The following is a 19,610-nucleotide window of genomic DNA, read 5'->3' on the forward strand; positions in this document are numbered from 1 at the left end:
ATGTGTTTTGCAGTTATCTGTCATTCCCTATTTGCCTGCCTGCCGTCTTTGTCGTGGGCCTTTAACCCTTTTTATCACAACATGTGCTCTGTAGGCAAAGACAAATTTCCATGCAGGCGGAGAATACAGATTTTCTCATTTAGAATCCATCACCTATGGCACTAAACCTTTTCACTGAAGCTGGAGATTAAATCTCTAGCCAATTGTTTTGTCCTTTTAAAGTAACCAAGACAAACCCACCTACAAAGATTATTATAAAAAACAACCAAAACCTAAAAGGTCAGCAATTGGTCAAAATTACAGAGTATCAAAGGGCTGTGAGGTGTCCTGGCACTGAGTGGACTCAAGTGAAAACCGACTTTTGTTTGTGTGTCTTCTCAGGCTCTTGCGTCTCTGCTCTCTAAACTGCTTCAATATGACATCTGACACATGATATGACGTCTAAATGGCAGACAGAGGTCAATGTATTGGTCATTTGAGTTGCCAGATGCCACATTTACCTTTCACAGTCACAACATTATAAAAATGTAGGACTTGATATGAAAATGTGACATTTATTAGTCTTTGTTTCTCAGACTGGGTGTGTATCTGTATCAAAGAGCCTTGGAGAAGAATTAACAGCCGAAAAAATGTGCTATATATGACGGCTTCATCCTTCTAACTACTTCAAACTACTCACAACTAAAGCTGCCTCCATGCTGAACGCACTATGAAAAATACTGGTACCATCTCCCTTTTTATAACAGAGTTCCCTCAGCTGACGTCAGGGTCAGGGTTAGCTTGTTGGTATGACCACACAACTATAAGAGGCTGTTAATCATCGCCTGTTGTGAGTCTTGTCTTATTTTTACTTGTTACAGTCGCTGCCCTCATGTGTCTCCCGTTCGCTTTATCATACACACAAGCTTCCAATTACTTACCTGCCGCTGGATTTGTTATCAGCCAAGGTCGAATAATATATATATATATACACATTCCCCTGTTTCCTCATTTGTACATTGCTTTCCAGCATTTTTCAGTCTTAGTCTCTATGGTTTTTGACTCATATTTGTTGTTTATTCTTTTTTTTCCTCCTTTTGCCTTCTCCTTTCCTCAGTTTATTTGATTCTGAGTGATTACCTGAACGACTGCCTGCCTTTTTCTGTGGCCTTTTTGAAATGAGCCTCTTATCCTGAGTCTTTCTCTGCATCTGAGTCTCTGATCTGCTCAGAAAGATTACAGTCGACTACATGTTGTCAAGATTTGTGATTTGTGAATAAAAAGAAAATGACACATAAATACAATGTACCACACAGCGACACACTTAAAGACAGCTCTATGATTTATTTATTTTTTTCTCTTAATTTTTCTTCACTGTCATAAATGGCAGCCAACGAAAGAAGCTTTTATAAAACATAGCCTTAAACAAGCCTTGGGAAAAAAACATTGAACCATAATAGATCAAATTACTGTATCTTTCATGTTTTCTTCCATGTTCCAAATCCACATGTGCAAAACAGTGGTTGCTATGCGTTGATATAGAAATGTATCAACAGAATAAAATATACCTAAATATTGAAAGCTACTATAAGCTGCACAAGCAGAGTAACACACTCCGTCTCCTCCACTCATGCACATAATTACGCAGCAAATATTACTCACAAAATTCTCTCTCTCTCTCTCTCCCTCCCTCCCTCCCTCTCTATTGCTTTTGTGCACACACACACGCGCGCACACACACACACACACACACAAACAAACACACACATTCATCAGCCTTTTAAGCCAGCACAGTCCTTGTTGGAGCAGTGCAGCGAGGGCTGGGGCTGCAGGTCTGGCCACGCATATCCTGGAGGATGAGAAGAGAGCGTGAGAGAGAGGTGGAGAGCACCGCTCAGTCAATTTCTATTGAATCTCACTCCAGTGGGAACATGATAAGCGAAACGGACCTAAAGGATATAACAAGCCAGTGCATTTATGTTTATTTATTTGTTAGCACTTTATGTTTGAAGGGAAACAACCTGACTGGGCACATACAGGGAATGTTTAAATAAATAACAGTTGGAACAATGGATTAAACAGATATTTTACATAATAGCAAACCAAGATTATTTTATTAGCTGATGATAATAATTTGATTGATTTAAAACCCATAAATTACACTTAGTGGAATGTGAATCAAAAAGTGTAATAGGTGTATTAGGCAGTATACATAATTCCTCTACTCTTGATGACATACAGACATGTAGACTCAGAGACATATTATGTAAACACTGCTCCATTTTGAGCCATTTTGGCAAAGAGCACTTTGAGCACTCACAAAAATGTGAGAAAACACATCTCACTGAAACACACTGGATCTCAGAATGAGAGGCGCTGTGGTAACACATCAGAGACAATATTCCTGGGGTGCAAAGAAAACAAGAAAAGCAAAATATGCTGAGCAGGCATTTAAATATATATTTTTGTTCATATTTGCTGAGAGCTTTGTGAATGCAGGTTTAATGATGGAGGCACTCTGCATGTTGAGCAGGTACAAATGTAAAAACCCACAATAATACTGGCATTACATTAGTAAATTAGATCCCAGGAAGGTTAATTAAAAAAGCTCAAGCTGTAAGTGAAGTTTAATGGTCATGTTTTAAAAAACAGGTATTTCAAAAAAGGGTATAAATAATGATTGCTAATGATGTGACTGGGTTTTTGAGACAAAAGAAAATTTTTAAAAGGAGAGTGTGAAATCTGAATTCACAGAAAATAATATATTCGTTCTGTCGAGATTGGAACCAACAGTGGGTTGTTTTTGAATCTAAGCAGGGGAAATTTAAATAGAAACTAATAAATATAGCAAATTAAGTTGACCCTCTTCGTAGGCAGGCTGAAATTCAATTTGTGGTCAGCCAGGTGTGACTCAATCTTGCATTAACAGTATCAGTCTGTGTGACCACACCAATCAAGACATTATAGAGAATTCAGTATTATAAATATCTGAATAGGAGTACTTGTACCTGATATTGTACCTTTATCTAATTCACATCTCACTGACTTCTGTTTTAGCCTCAGAATTTAAAATAAATAGCTTCAAACTAAAAACCTCCTATACAGCTATTCATGATGAATTTCTTACTCTTTCCCCAAAAATCATTTTGGCTTCAAGATCAGTGCCAATATGTGGCTTTCAATATCAATTTGACAGCAAAAACTGTCTGTCGAGTAAGTAACGTAATAACTTCTTCCCCTCTAAGAAAAGCATTTTCCCGCGGCTACACTAGAAAGAAACAAATCAAGAAAAAAGGGTGATGGGAAACCAGTGGCTAAATAGTAGTATTGGAGGATCTGAGAGAGAAAAAAATCTCTGGGCTGTAGTTTGATTATATTATCTACATCTGACCATAATCAAGTTTTAAGGTCTCCAAGAAAAGGGCACGCAGTAACACCTGTAGTGAATTATTTATTCTGGGGTTTTAAGCTCCTTTCTACTGCAGAATTTGTCCCATAACGCTGCGGAAAATTGATCCCTAAACTGATTGTGAAGTACCACAGAAAGAAAAGTTGCATGTTCGACTGTATGAGTGTTGCATATAAATGTTATATGTTTCTTTTGAGCAGCAGACGTTCCAATAATCTCAGGAGATGGCTCGTGCTTGCCGATGAGCAAAACCGCGTTCGGGAAAGTGAGAGTGCTTTGATAAAAGTTTTTCTATTACCTCAGTTATTCAAGCAAAACCGGTGACTCAACTTTGCACGTTGCATTGATTCCCAGGAACCTTTTCATTCCTTTTACAGTCGTCTGCTTGAATACAGGTTCGTATTTTACAGTCAATACGTCTGTCTATAGGAAATGAGAGGAGCGAGGTGAATGTGTGAGCTCGCTGTATTATCACAGTGGATGTTTTCTATGAGCATAACATAAAGAGTACTTGAATATAATTAAATAGCATGGTTATACATGTATTATTTTATGTTTGATTTTAGCAAACAGTACTGCCATATAGTGAGCCAGTAGTTTACCCTTTGCGGTCTAAGGCTGCGTCTAATTAAATGTTTATAGATCTTTCTACTAAAATCTACAACCGACATACAAAATTCAGACATTGTCAGAATCCGGAGAGTCTCAGCTAGCTCAGCTAGAGGCTAGAAACTAAGGTTACAGACAGCACTTCTGCTATACATATATAATCCACTCAGATTTGGGGCCAAATTATCTCTTTACATTGAGCTCTCGGTCAAATTTGAGCCTCATCACAGACAAATTAAAGAAGATGTAAAAATTGAGAAAATGCGTTTAACCCCGGAGGGTATAGCGCACGACCTCTGCAGTGTGTCTCCAGATGGTCTTCTTCTCAGGAAGTGATGTCAACCTGGCCCAGTCAGGAAGACATCTCTGTGCTGACCCAACAATTTAACAGTGAATTCAGACTCAAAATATCAGAACAGATTCTTTCTCCTTCTTCTTCTTCTCCCTCGCTCGCACTCACTCTAAGGATGCTGTTTCTGTGCTGTCATCTTGCCTCGACGATATTTGTAAGAACAGAGATCAAGAGGGCTTCTGCATTGATTCCTTTGCTTTGTTATGACACTAAATTCTGCTTCAGTGCTCTGCTAAATGAACAAGCCGCACACACACCCACACACACACACACACACACACACACACACACACACACACACACACACACACACACACACACATACCGACAGACTATATGACAGATAGCTACGAGCGCTCAACTTGATAAGAGATGATTCGTTGTTTTGAGACTATTGATTTGTGTGTTACGCAATGGAACAAGTCTCTTTCAGAGGTGTCCCTACAGCACTCAATTCTAAAACGCTCCCCCATTCATTGCATTCTAATGGTATGGTCAATATATATTTTCCATGATGCTGACTACGCAGAAATCCTCTGCCATTATCCAGAGAAAAAATACAAAAAACATGACAAATAAGACAAGAACACTACTGTGAGATGGCATTGTTTTATACGTGAGGTTCCTGAGATGGAGGCCGTGGAAGCACACCGCTCCCCTGGATGCCATCCATCATCCAAACATCTAGGAAAAGGATGAATACATTATTCTATTTTTAGGGAGGTATTTTCTACATTGCAAGGTTACACCATATGCCTCCATTATCTTGCACGAAAAAAAAGAGACTGGTGGATATGTAAGGCAGCGAATTATCCTATCAGCAGGGAACGTAATTTACTGATGGAGTCACGAGTAATGGAAAGTCATTTTCACCAGGGGCTGTTTCCCATGTAGGATAGATGCTGCGCTGCCAGCTCAGGACAAATGGCTGCCTCCTCCCTAAGTCACTACGGTAACCTAGACTAAATAGATAAGTAGGCCCAACTGAGGGCTTGGGATGCTTACATCCTTCCCCTGACCATAGCAACACCACCATGTGTGGGTTGCAAGGCACATTTGCAAGATGTGAATATCGGACTTTTACAAAGATTAGATTTGGGTGTAGTTTTCAGTCAGCAACACAAACAAAAAAATACAAAGTTCCCGTTGGGATTGCCATCGAAGTGAAATGCTTAATCAACATTGTGCAGATCAGAAAGATTTAGGTACAACACTTTCTTTTCAGTAAAATCCATACTCCTCTCTCACTCGCATTTCCGCCTTCATGCCCCTGCAACAATCCAACTGTCATAAAATTTGATGTTGATGTTGGTTTATCTTTCATAGTAAATTTTCTCAGGTTAACAGCATTAACAATTTAATCCACCAGTAACGAGCGCTTCTATGCATTTGATTGTGTTTTGAGGCAGCGTGCAAGGCTGAAGTGGGTCTGAATGTAGCCTCGGATAAAGCAGCCGCCTGCTGGCCAATAATTGATTGGATGGGAGAGAGAGAATAACTGAAAAGCTGTCTGGAGTGTGTGATCCCGGACAGGTATCGTTTAATCTCTTCCTGTGTGTATCCGCACAAAGAGCATCCACGCCAGGTAGATTGTACTTTAAGTAAAGCCATAATTTATCTCAGTGAACTTTCAAAGTAAAACCCAAACTGTATCATTAGTAAACAACAGGAGCTTGATTGAACAGTAGTTTTAGTAGTTTGAAGACGGTTGAAGTGACACAAGTGTAATAGGTTTTCTTGTATCTCACAAATGATGACAGTATTGACTGTGATGCATTAACACCACAGTGGGAATATTGATAGAAATGATAATTTAATGGTTTCCGAATATTTCTAAACAGTCAGGTTGTAGTACTTCCCTTGCTCAACTTCTCATTTAGCATGACAAACAGATTTCTGTTCTAAGTCAATTAACTTTTTCATTCCCTGTATAAAGGAATATTATATTAACCGTTTGACGCAGGATTTTACAAAGTAACTTCAGGCAAACCGTCAAATAGTATCGCATTAGATATTTGTTTACACAAAGACAGATTGGAGTTATGCATTTCTCGCAAATATCAAAAATGTCAATCCTTTCAGTGTTTCATATTCCAAGAGGAGGAATAAACTGCGCAGTGCGACAGTAAATAAAGCAAATTAATGCTTCCTTTGAGGTGAAATTGTGAACGGTTCTAACTAGATAATGAGAGTCTCTTACCAGTTAAGCAGTAAAGCAAGTAATTGCTTCTTCATGGACTCAGATTTTGAATTTCTATCATGTGGTGAGACTAAAAAAGAAAATCCAATCAACACAGATAGCAATTAAACTCTTCGGTGAACTTCTGACATGGTTCAGTTCGAAGTTAATCACATAACTTGCTGTGATCCATACTTGATTTCCGCTCATGACGTTACTGATGTTTTCTGTAGGTGGGGTAGCAAAAGTTTGGTCGAAGCCATGTTCTGCTGACATGTACAAAAACGCGGTAGATCTGTGTGCAGTTTCCCACTGTTTTCAGTGGCACACTTAAAGTAAAGTGATGTATTCTCTACAGGTCAGTGTGCATGCAGACAGAGGAACTCTCTGCACGTAATAAGAATCCTTTGTTTGCCATTTTGGATTGTTTTCTTTCTCCCACACCTCCTTTCTTTAAACTTGGCTTAAATCAGGAGTAGAGAACTGAATATAAAGATGGACGACCGGACGGCTCCCCAGAAGTGAATCCAATTCATCTAGATCCTCCCTTGGTGAGCGGCTGCAGTATAAGTCATAAACCTTGTCTCCTCCATGTTAGCAATAGGATATGGACCAAACTGAAATGCTTTAAATAAGATGTGCTCTGACATTTTAGGTATGTTTTATTATGTTGAAGGGGGTATCATAGCACTGTAACCTTATTATGTATTACCTGCATGTACAATAATGATTTAAAGCTTATCAAAACCATATTATTTCTCTGTGTGATGTACTGTATTAAAAACCTAATGCCAGCGGTGGACAGAGATGTGTTTTTTTTTTGGAAAAATAAGAGGTTTGTGTCCAGGCTGTGATAACAGAGTATTTTCAAATACAGGAGGGATCCAAGCAATCCTTTTGATTTCCTGCTGTTTCCATTTCTGAGTCAGTCACCCTGAAACTGATTCCATATGGTGGCCTGTCCAACAGCAGGAGCAGATTGCATTACTGGTGTGGTCACAGCGAATGGTTGCTGCTAACAAGTTGTTGCTCCACTCTGACCCCTGTTTCTGAGTGTGTGTGTGTGGATGTGTGCATGTGTGTTGTGTCTGTGTGCGTGACCCAGAGTGACTTGTTTCCAATAAGGAAATGAAATCCATTGTGGGAATTTTTTTTTCCTCCCTCAGCGAACCATTTTCTTTTATTACTTCCCCTGCACTTCCTCGAGCCGCTGGGTGCGCTCCCACGCCGCAACCAACTCCCAAGACAAGCATCGGCAGCATCTATCTTGTAGACAGAAGTGCTGAGTGGCTATTACTTCTCAGCAGACCACATAAAAACCACAGCAATTAAATGCTATCGGGCCATTCGACTTTGTCTTCTTAAGAGGAAAAAAAGGTGGAGTGAGTGAGAGAAGAAAGGTGCAGAAGAGTGAGTGTGAAGGCGAAGGGGTAAGAGAGACCTCAACTGATGCTGCTTAACAGAGAGAGAGAGATCGTTGTCAGTAGTTTGAAATGAAGACGGAGGAATTAAAGAGTGTGAAAGTAGCTGTGAAATCAGAGCTGATGAAATGCATTTCAATGCTGTTCTCGAAGGGACGTGAGGAAGCTGTTTAACTAAAGTACAACGGAGAGTCAAAGCAGACTGTGTGGGAGTTACAGTGAGGTCTCCACTTTTAAACAGATTTATAGTTCAAATGGTTCAGCCACAGCTGCATTGTTGTTCTGCCCTCCAGAAGGAAGCCGGAATCATATTTCGTGCTCTTCAGACGGCTCGAGTGAGAATCACTTTTTGAGTTATGGCTTTTCAAATCTATTTTGCAAAACTGAATCAAAATGGTTAAGATGGCCGGCCAGTGCAGACGCAGTCACGGATGTACAAAACATTTTCTGCCCATCCTCGTATGATGTGTGTGGTATTTACTTTTGGTGATATATTTGTAATCCAGAGGCCACAGAGGAACTGAAACAAAAACAAAAATAATCTGATACTGGCTGTCAACACGGATTAAAATGGATGTTGGCCAGCTACTTGTGAGGCTCCTGTGGGGAATGTCTGCTACATTCAATGTTTCTGACAACGTTCTCTTCACCAGTAAAGTGAGCGTGGAAAGCTCATGGTTCCAAATGAGCTCTATTGAACTTCCAGATATTGATCTCCTGGGCATCTGGATACTGTCGATATACTTTATTGATCCCCATGTTGGATCTCTGTCTTTGTCTCTGTCCTACTGACCACACAGTCAACTCTGCCACTAATCGCTCTGCAGGCAACACGACAATTTCAACAAAGGAAATATAACCTAATGGATATATTTGGACCCACTTCATGTATATATAAATAATAATAAATACTGTCTTTTAAAATCTTAACTAGTTAGTCCATGACACAAAAATGTATGTCGCTGCTTTGCAAATGCACAGAGACAACAGAATTCTAAGTGTAATATACAACAATTAATTCTTTATTATCGTATTTTATGAGTCATGCTGTAAGGCAGCAGTGCACCACCCACTAACCAGCAAATTTCAACGTTTAGCATTCAGTCAGACCTTTTACTTCTCCCTTCTGGTAATTACATAAATTACAATAGTTACAAGATAATAATTGATTCTTTGAATAGTGTAAATGCAATAGCTACACAACCTACACAATATATTTAACAAATGCCAACCTGACATCTGTGTCTGCACAGGCCCTTCTCCTCTTTCAGCGCTGTTCAACGATGATCCGTGCTCGTCTTCGCCATCAATTCCTCAATTTTTTTGACTAATCCTTCCTCTGAACGCCATGTTTCGTATTTATCTGGAGGATCAGAAACTTTTCTTGGACTCCTCCTTGATGTTTCCACCATAGACTCCACCATACTCCCTAGTTTCTGTAGCCAACTGTCTCACCCTCTTCAGCTTTGGCAAACTTGCTGGTTGACGTAAAATATTTGACTTATTTCTAACTCTGAAATGCACAGACATTTACCTGCCTCTTTTCAAGAAGTGCTTGAATGTAACAGACATTTTTTTTATATGCAAAAGTAAAAAAAAGTTCTGGTTTTCTCTGTGTGATGAAGCGACGGCATTTTTGCCGAAGCTACAGTGAATCCTGCTCCGGCTGTTGCTGCCACAATGTCGAACTACTTCCATTCATCACAGTCTGTCTTCGTCTGCTCCAGACAACAAAAAATCTCCAACTTGTCAGAAATCAGGATGGGGATACAGGTAGGCAGCACAGAAACAGGAAGGCCAGCAGTGACACATTGAAACTTACAAATGGCTGCCTGTCTCATTAGAAAGCAAATCAGATTAGATTAACCACGGTTTCACGTAGATGCTGCGCTGCACCGGCCCTCTCGCTTATAATCAGGCTTTCTATACATCTTTGTCTCCGTCTCTTTACATGACCATCGCCCTCTTTCTCCGCCGTTTCTACCTTCTTTTGCTTTTTGTCATTTCGCCTTTTTGCACTTCTGTCTCAATTATCCCATTTACACCTGACATTAAAATTGGTTTCGGACCGAGTACCGTAGTGCAGGTGTACATGCACCACAGTCACACCGAGGATGGATTTGTGATGCAGTTGAAGTGTCACCTCTTGAGGTGGTGAGGCACAAATTGTGACCACACTGAACACTGTGTTGTCAATCCACACACAATAACTACGTGGGCAGAAATTACAATCGCAAGGGACAAAACTGGCAAGGTAGTAGCAGCTCTGCAGCTAGCAGCCGTTAGCCAGTGAAAAAGAAAAACAGTCCCCCGATACCTAAGACACCTGAGCATGGAGTGAAGACGAGATGAAAAGAAAGCAAACGTTTTAATGCAGATTCCCAGATCCCTCATCGTCATCTGCTATTCCTCGTTCATGTCTCAATGTGGACACTGGAGACACGATCAACACCTGGTGTGATCAGGAGTCTGTCTCTGACTGAGCCTCTGTCTTTTTACTGTGCTTTTCATTCTGCTGACAAGGCAGATATATTTAAATGGTAGTCGAGGACAAAGCATTGGATCATTCAGGAGCAAGAGTTAAGAACGATGACAGTTAAATTCCCATTAAAGCCGTTTGCTGAGACAACAGATCCTAAGACCACATTAAAACAGTGACAGCACGCAGGAGACAAGTTAACACATTCACACATGACAGCAAAAGAGACTGAACCTTTTCTGTCGTATTCATTCTCAGTTAGACATTTTACTCAAACGCTTTAGGACAAAAAAAATGATTGGACAAAAAACATCAGAACCATTTTGTCCACAGGGAACTGACACATTTTGAACCCCACCACAACAGGCTGAGTTTATCAAATGGCCAAGATTGACACCTTTGCGTCTTTAACACCCACTGCACAGTTAGTGTAGGCTGAAATGTGCTGTGGGATCACGGCACTAAACTCAATGGCCAGTGAGCTGGCAAGCACTGAGCCTGCTGTGAACCTCAGTGGAAATACTGAACCCGTCACATCCCAGAGTTAATGTGGAAAATCAAGTGACTGGAACCAATAACCTGAATACTGTCAAGCTGGTGTGGAACATGCTCTAATGGAGCCCTCGGGATCAAAACACATCAAACCCTGTTTGTGATTCACATGATCAGTATCCTGCAATTTGTTTCTGAAAAATGCCAATGTCACACACGGGAGATCAAATGCAAGGAGAGAGCCGCTGCTTGCCAGTTCAAATGAACTCACTTTTTTTTCCTAAACCCCCCCCCACACCGTGTTCTGACATCATGACATGGATCATCTTTTGCTGAAATTCAAATTCTGCAAGAAGCTTCAATTGTACAAAAATATATTAAAAAACCTAACAACAAAAAAAACGGAGAAAAAATATATTTGTCGAAATAGTAAAAATAACTTTCGGATTATACATTGACTCTGAATATGAATTCCAGTCGCTCTTCATATTGGGCTACAGAAGCAAGTTATTCAGTGCCAATGATAATTTTACACTCTTTGGCGCCTGAACTACTGTCGTCCCAATACAGGCAATGTGGATGAAATTCATTTGCAGATAATTCAAGCTGCGCCATCACTGAACATTTTGTTACCAAAGTATCGAAGGACACTAGCTGATTAATCGCGGCACTGATTCTGACCTTCTGACATAGTGATCTGTTCAGACCACAGAAGGAAAGTCTTGTGATTTTATCCAATGAGAACAAACAGTTTGCCAATAGCTCCCGGCTATCTCCATGTGCAAATAAGCACAGTGTTTCCCTGGCCCGATCGATGTGTCTCGATTAGGTTGCTCGGGCCAAAAGGAATGCAGTGACTTTCCTATTCGTCAACTCCCAGAACCTATTCTCATTTAATACATGCACACATGAATATGCGCAAACACACTTGTAGACACACACACACGCACTTAAATGCAAAAATACATACGGATGTCACTGATGTCACAGACATCACAGACAAACAGACGTCATTCGTCCCATGGTATTTAGCACAAACGTCAAATAGTGTAGAGCCCTGCAAGAAATCAATGGGCATTTGCAAGAATCAATGGCTGGGTTCCCATGAGAAGTAATTAGAAAGGCAAACATGCAGCGCTGCCTCTTCCCTTCTCTCTCTGAGTCCCGAACTAAGAGCTTCCTCACCGCGGGGTGAAAACAAAGTTTAATACAGCAGGGATGTGTCTGAGTCACGAATAAATACATACACAAGTTTATGTCTAATAAATAGTTGTTGACACAACATGATAATTAATAGAGGGACGGATGTGTATTAACAAGGAACTATGCTGTGGCTCTCCTGAAAAGAAACAATCGCTTTCTATTATGATTTGGTTGATAAACTCAATATCTTTATCCTCAACTGGTAATTTACGAGACATGATCCCTTAATTACTTGGTCTGTCTCCCAGCATGTCATTCAATTACAAGGGCAGTGACTTCCTGAATGCAACAGTTAGCCTTCGTCAGGTCTCTCAAACATTTAAAAAAGTGAAGGCATTCATGTTTATATCAAAGCTTTTAGGCTTTTGAAATAGAAATTTCCGACATTTTATTACTTTTAAAGGTTTACTCTGACGGATGGACGGACAGGCCTGGTGCTGCATAATGACTCCTCTTTGTTTAGACTTTACCCTGGGTACCACACCGTTATATTGCACCATCATGTCAATCCTGTGGTTCACTAGCAGCCAGTGTAGAGATTTAAGGACAGGGCTGATGTGGGCTGTCCTTAAAGTAGCTCCTATGTGCCCCGATGCTAACGTGGCTAAAGGGGGTATCCAGGGACACATGCAGACAGCAAATGGGCCTTATATTAAAAAATGTCAAGCCATGTTCTCCACAGGAATCCCACACTGTGATACTGAACAGGAGACTTTAAAGACAGACAGACAGAGTGTAAACAGCGGCCTCAATCAAAGAATCATTATTATGGGCATTGAAAAGCAAACAGAAGGAGTGCTTGTTTCTGGCTTTGCAGTCACGTCAGGTACCCGCTGAGTTGATTTTCATTGTGTGCTGCATGAATATATTTTTGCAATTTTGCACTTTATTGAGGAAAGCTGTAAACAATATGCACGCACACTCTCCCTCTCCCTCTCTTTCTCTTACACACACACACACACACACACACACACACACACACACACACACACACACACACACACACACACTTGTATCTTTATGAGGACACTCACTCACACAGTGTATTCCCCAGCCCCTCACACTAACTCTTAACCAACACAACTACAGTAAATGCCTAAACCATACAGAGTCTTAACCAGAGCCTGTATATAAAGATGGACAACATGACAGCTCCCCAAAAGTGAAGCCTCTCAATTGCCACCTTGTGGCTGGTTGCAGAATAGGCCATACATCCCACCTCCTCCATGTAAGTGGATGGGACAAGCACCAACTAAAACATTGGTTATTATCACATTGACGTATGTCCAAGTATTAATCATGAATAATTACAAGTTGTATTTTAATTACTTATTTGCTGCTAGACAAAAAAAATGTATTGACAGCTTTGACTGACTTGTGTTTGATGGAGCAAGTGGATCTGCACCACCTTGTGACTGCTGCCCCAGCCCCACAATCCTTACCACACACACTCCAAATGCACATGATGGCGATGTTTGGACCTGAGGTAGTTTGGCTTCATTAATAATACAGTATATTAATCAGCCCAAGTTACCATCAAGGTCCAGTGGTCAAACCGGTCCTCACAAAGCTATAAGAACACAACAATCGTATGCTGTAGCCTGCATGTGAAGTTGCAGCTCACCTTGAGAGCACCGACAGCAGCTGATCCTGTTTGTCTTGGTCTTCTGGCCAGCAGCTGTGAACAGAGAGGAGAGAGGCGGGAGATGGTTAAGTCTTTTGTTCCTGTTTAGAACAAATCAAAGCACGATCAGTTTCTCAGAAAAGTGATTAATAAGGTCGGAGGTGCCTAAAATACAGAGGAAAAAACTGTGCATATTAATCACAGGGTGCTTCAGTATATCTTATTAACCCCTAACCCCATTGAATGAAACTGCACAAAAACAAAACTTACAATTTATTAAGCACAAACTATTTTGCATGTGGAAAACAGTAAAAATCTACTGATTAAATCATGTAGTCGTGACTTTATGTTGCAATGTTCTGCCCCAGTGACTCATTTCCTGTGGACTTTATGTCAAGTCAGGCAATTATAAAGTTGCAGTAGTTGCATCTGTTCCATTCAAATAATCTTGCTCACTATATTTTGTATTACTTAAGACGCTCTGTAAGAGTAATTATGAAAAAGTTGGGCATGATGATCGATTTTAAACCCATTTTACATTGCTATTCAGACATCTAGTGCATTTTTATCTCTCTTAATTAAAAATGTTCCGTAAATGTGTAATGCACGTATAATTAGCATTCATAATGGTTTGGAAGGACAGAGGAATGAAGCTCATTTTACACTTGAGACATGAGTCAGCACTTGATACACGCACTTGATAGTGGCAGAGAATGCAGGCATGGTGTGTGTGTGTGTGTGCGTGTGTGTGTGTGTGTGTGTGTGATATCTAGATCACAGAACATGACCTTTCCTGTTGCATAAGTCACTCGTCTTATGAGCTTCTCTCATCCTCCTAATGAGGCTGCCATATTGTTGCAGCACTTGCATTTAACAATAAGTGTCTGGTCAAGTTCAAGCTCCTCACATTCAGAAAGAAAACCCCCCAAAAGAATCCAGGTTACATTCAGTTTTAATGTTAAGTTTAGTAATTTACGTGTTTATAAATGTATTTTTGCCCCAGTGTGTTTACAGCATCAGACTTCTGAATTAAACATTTATCTATTTTCAAATGCAAAAACTCAGCTGTAGAGGCAAACACACACAAACAAGCTGCAAGTGAAATGAATATTCACAAGGACAGAGAGAGAGAGAGAGAGAGAGAGAGAGAGAGAGAGAGAGAGAGAGAGAGAGAGAGAGAGAGACCACATCCTCTGTGGTGCTTTAGGAATGTTTGATTTTCACATTAAGACAAATATATATAAATACACTAATTCAACATCTCGGGCAGAGAGATGGGATAGATTTTAGCTCATGTCTGTGCCAGATGACTGACTCCAGATTAGAAAACAAAGAATATCAAGGCGGCACAGAAGGAGCTCCATATTGAGCGCATCTGATTTACCCAGTGCTAAAATCTCCCCGGAAGATGGGTAGGAAAACATATCCGAGAAAGAAATAAGCTCAAACTGCTGAAAAGAAGCCAAAGTTGAGGACACAGTCTCTGATTGTGTCGAAAAAGTACATTCAGTTTTTTGGGCAGTGAGAGAGCCTGTTGAGTGACAGCTGACATTCTGACAGATTACAAAGTCAAACAGTTTAATCTGCTGAGAATGAGCCTTTGGATAATGAGACTTCGAGAAAACAACTACATCAGTCAGAGGCATGATTCCACAGAATCTGTCCAAATTGTGAAGATTTGTCTCTTCTTCTCAAAAATAATACGTATAATTTATTATATTACAATAATATTATTAAATTAATCAATATATCCATCATAATCCATGATGAAGGTCATATAATTAATATTTCACTGGGGGTTTTCTAAGAATTTATCAAACTAAGTTCAATTCAATGTTATTTGTATGCCGCCAAATCACAACATACATTATCTCAAGGCACTTTACATAGAGAAGTCGAGACCTTACATCATTATAGATTCCAACAACCAGCAAGCACTTTGGCAACTGTCGAGACAAAAATCTCCTTTTTAACAGAAAGAAACTTCCAGCAGAACCAGACTCCATGTGGGCAGCCGTCTGCCTCGACCGGTTGGGGAAATGGGGAAGAGAGGAGAGGCGTGGGGAGAAAAAGGAATTGTTTTCCTGCTTTTAAGATGGCGTGGTCCCCTGCAAATCAGTGTGTGCAGTGATCCTGTCTCTCGTATCTAAAGATCAAAAACAGCTTTTGGATGGAGAGACAGAGCCATAAATACGAGGCTTTACAGATGGTGATAATAAATTATAAATTCCATTACATCCACAGAAAGAGAGGGAAGATCTGACAGTGCTGACATGCTTCTAGTCACATCTGCTGTCACAGCAGACAGTGCACTTGGTGAGCGAGTGAGGTGGTGTGCATGTGTGTGGGTATAAGTGTGTGCTTCGGGGGGGATTCTTATTTTTACAGCTTTCAATTCATCATGTCATTCATTCCAGGGACAATCCACCAGCTTGGGGGAGGAAGTGACAGAGCAAGAGAGAGTGTGGGAGGTTAGACAAAGACAAAAATCAAAAAAGATGGCGAGTTGATTTTCACACCATCTTTCCAGATTCCTGAAAACAGAAGGACCGCAGTGACACGTCTGCACCCAGAACCATAACACAGGTCTCGTTTGGCTCCTCACAACCATTAAAATCTGGCACTGGGAGTCAGACAGCTGCTGCGGCACAGAACCCACTTTACAGATGTACTCTGTGTGTTTGATAGCTGCCTGGATCGCTGTGAAGCTCACCCAGATTGTTATCTCTTGTCAGAGGCAAGCGAAGCAACATAAAACCAGGTGTGTGGTCATACAGTTATTTATTCTCATGTAGCTTAGGTCATTTACACAAATGGGAAACCATGAGGCAAAACATGAGAGAAAAAGACAAAAGAAATAAGTATAACTAAGGGTTATGGTATTTAGTAAATGGTCTGTATTTGTATGTGCTTTTCTTGTCTTGATGACCACTCAAACGCTTTGCAGTACAGTTTTTTGCCATTCACCCATTCACACAAACCCAGTGCATCTACAGTATGTGATTCAGGGTTCAGTATCTTGCCCAAGGACACTTCGACACGCAGAATGGATAAGGCTGGAATCACAGAAGTGACGGGCTTCTGGCTGGAGGACGACCCGCTCTCCCCCTCAGCCACAGCCGCCCCATTAGCGCATATAATCTTAAACAAGAACTGCAAGAAAAACAGTGAGGTGAGATCTCTGTACAGGTTCAGATCATAGACTGTATATAAACATGGATGACATGACAGCTCCCCACATCACCTTGATTGCCCCCTAGTGGTTGCCTGCAGTACATGTCAAAAACCCTGCCTTTTCCATGTTAATGGGTGGGACATGGACTGAACTAAAAAGTCAAAATACAACAAACAGTTTTCACGAAGATTTTAGGTAGTTCTTCTCACACTGATGCAAATTGTTGGTTACTTGTTTGATGATATAAAAATGAGGTGAAACATCTTGATTGACAGCTCAGACTGACTCGCGATTGGTTGCATCCTTATGAAAAAATATATGAGGCATGTTTAGGGGACTGATATTTATAAGTGTGTGTGTAATTTAGTGCTGAGCCAAATAAAAATCCAGATCTAGTAAAATTAAATGTGGTTTAATTGTTGACTGTTGGGCCTTGGCGGGGGGGTTGGTGCCCTCACCTTCTAGTTACTGTTGTTACCCTGATCATTCACACAGAAGTGCACTGGCACACACATGTCACTGCCAAATTTGAGAGGACACTGACAGTAAATGATAGTCAGTTCAGTTTAATTCAATGGGAAGAAACAAGTGTCATATTACATTTTGTGAGTAATAATCCAGACACTGACTGCGTGTGAAGACGTTCACTGAGCTCAGCGAGGTGCGTTACAGCTTATTGTCTGATGCAGTCTGAAGTATTAGACGATAAGCTGCTGATTATGCTGCAGATCAGCCGCTTTAAGCCCTTCCAAGGATCAATAAGGTGTTTTTTTGCAAATGATTTTCAACTATTGTCGCATTTGAATTACTTTTAATACTAATGTATTCGCAGATTATCCAAACTAACTAATAAGCGTCACACAATGCCATACCTTATACTTTTATTTTAGTTGCTTTTATGTTAGTCTTTCATCTCCCTTACTTGTTAGGTCATACCTTCTCCCTCCCCCTATCTCTCTCGCTAAGATAACACAGTGCAGCCAAAATGTCACCCGAACTAAAAGTATTGCATTATGCATATTTCCCTGGCCTGCTCCAGACCTTGTGTCAGACGACAAACTTCTCAGCCATTTGTCCTCATTACAGACAAACCTGCGACTGCCCACCTTGATTCCCCTCACCCGTCCCTCGGGGGAGCTCTCTCCTACCCCTGCCTGGCATGAGTCACTTTAACGACCACCTCTTTGCCCCCCATCGGCCCGGGCTGCCTCAGCTAGGCGAGTAAATCTGTCGGATTTAATTAAAACTGCTTATTTTGTCGAGCTTTCGCTCTCCATCCTCTTGTCCTTGATGACATAACGGCGCTGGGAAGCTCCCTCTGTAGAGCTGACTCAAAAGGACTGACCCTTGGAAATATGTAATAGAGGTGTATTGCACTATTTTATGATGAACTAGCAAAAAATAAGTCACATCTCATCTTATCTCCTCATCTTCTTGCTTTGACCCGGTTTCCTGAGTGAAACGATAATTACGGAGATCGCTGGCAGAGGTTCCACTAATAACAAATGACTCTATAGGATAGAGATTCAAAATATGGAACAGAAAACTGTGCACGGGGCACTTTCAAATTACAATAGGTTTCTCAGTGTGTGGAGTGACAAGTAACAACCTTGTTGTGTTTGAAGGTCAGCCTTTCTTAGGGAAATAACGATTGTGAAGACGAATCAATGAGGCTCATTCAAGCCGTTTTCCTACATTATTGTTCAGGGACTAACTTTGGTGCCATTGATTAGCTGATTTATAGCTTGCATCTGCTCAGGGCCGCTCGTTACAGGAGAGCGATGGAGAGGAGGGGAGAGGGGAGGAGAGACTTAAGCAGATTTTTACAATGTATCAAATGCACTAAATATGCTGATAAAGCTTAATGCAGCAATTTTTACTATATTCAGAAACATCACAATGACAACAGCAAAACTTTTGTCTTTAACCAGGGAACCGCACTGGGCTTTGAGGACATTTTAGCAGAATGGTCCCTGCTGGAATTGTGGGGTAACGTGACGCTGACTCAAAATCACTTCCCACATACAATTACAGACAAAAGGGTGATGATGAGTTCATTTTTATGTGGCTTATTAAAAATGTATCTATTATAAGAATTTGATGCTATTAGTCTAATTAAATTTGGAAAGACTTGGAGAGCTTTCACAGTTAATTGGGACGCAACTTACAATTATTCTCATTACAGATTAAATCTGCTGCTTAGTTTCCTGATTAATCAATTATTATTCAGAAACTTTGATGAATGCCCATCGCAATTTCCTGAACGAGACATGATCAATATTCAGTTTACAATCACAAGACACAACGTAAAGCAGGAACCAGAAAATATGATTTCATTTTTTCCGAAAATTGACGTTTTATTTATTAATATTATTATGAAAATAGCTGCCTGTTGATTTGCAAATTGTTTATTACAGTAATTGTTTTAGATCACTCATAAATTATTTTCAAAAACATTTATCTCTGCAGGAAATCTCTGGATGTATTTACTGTAGAGAGCTGGACACGGCACTGCCACTCTGCTGCTAATTTCACCCAGTGTTCACTTGTCATATTGTAACAACAAAAATCCCATGCAGTTCAAAAATCATTTCTGCTGTACACCACCGTTATATAGAGATGTCTTAACTATTGGCAGGCATTTATGTGTTTTTAAATCATGTGAAGTTTAAAGAAGCAAAGTTAATG

At 40.4% G+C, this 19,610-nt stretch overlaps 1 protein-coding gene across 3 annotated transcripts in view; it reads right to left on the reverse strand.

Annotated features, from left to right (window-relative positions):
- tnr (tenascin R (restrictin, janusin)) overlaps positions 1-19,610 on the reverse strand; it is a 163,026-nt gene that overhangs the window by 100,342 nt on the left and 43,074 nt on the right. For all 3 annotated transcript variants that reach the window (XM_047342136.1, XM_047342137.1, XM_035171572.2), the window contains exon 2: positions 13,748-13,801. The gene's annotated coding sequence lies outside the window, so the exon portion shown is untranslated. The remainder of the gene's footprint in view (positions 1-13,747; positions 13,802-19,610) is intronic.

The sequence above is a fragment of the Hippoglossus stenolepis genome, chromosome 11 (genome assembly GCF_022539355.2).
Source record: "Hippoglossus stenolepis isolate QCI-W04-F060 chromosome 11, HSTE1.2, whole genome shotgun sequence".
Taxonomy (NCBI): domain Eukaryota; kingdom Metazoa; phylum Chordata; class Actinopteri; order Pleuronectiformes; family Pleuronectidae; genus Hippoglossus; species Hippoglossus stenolepis.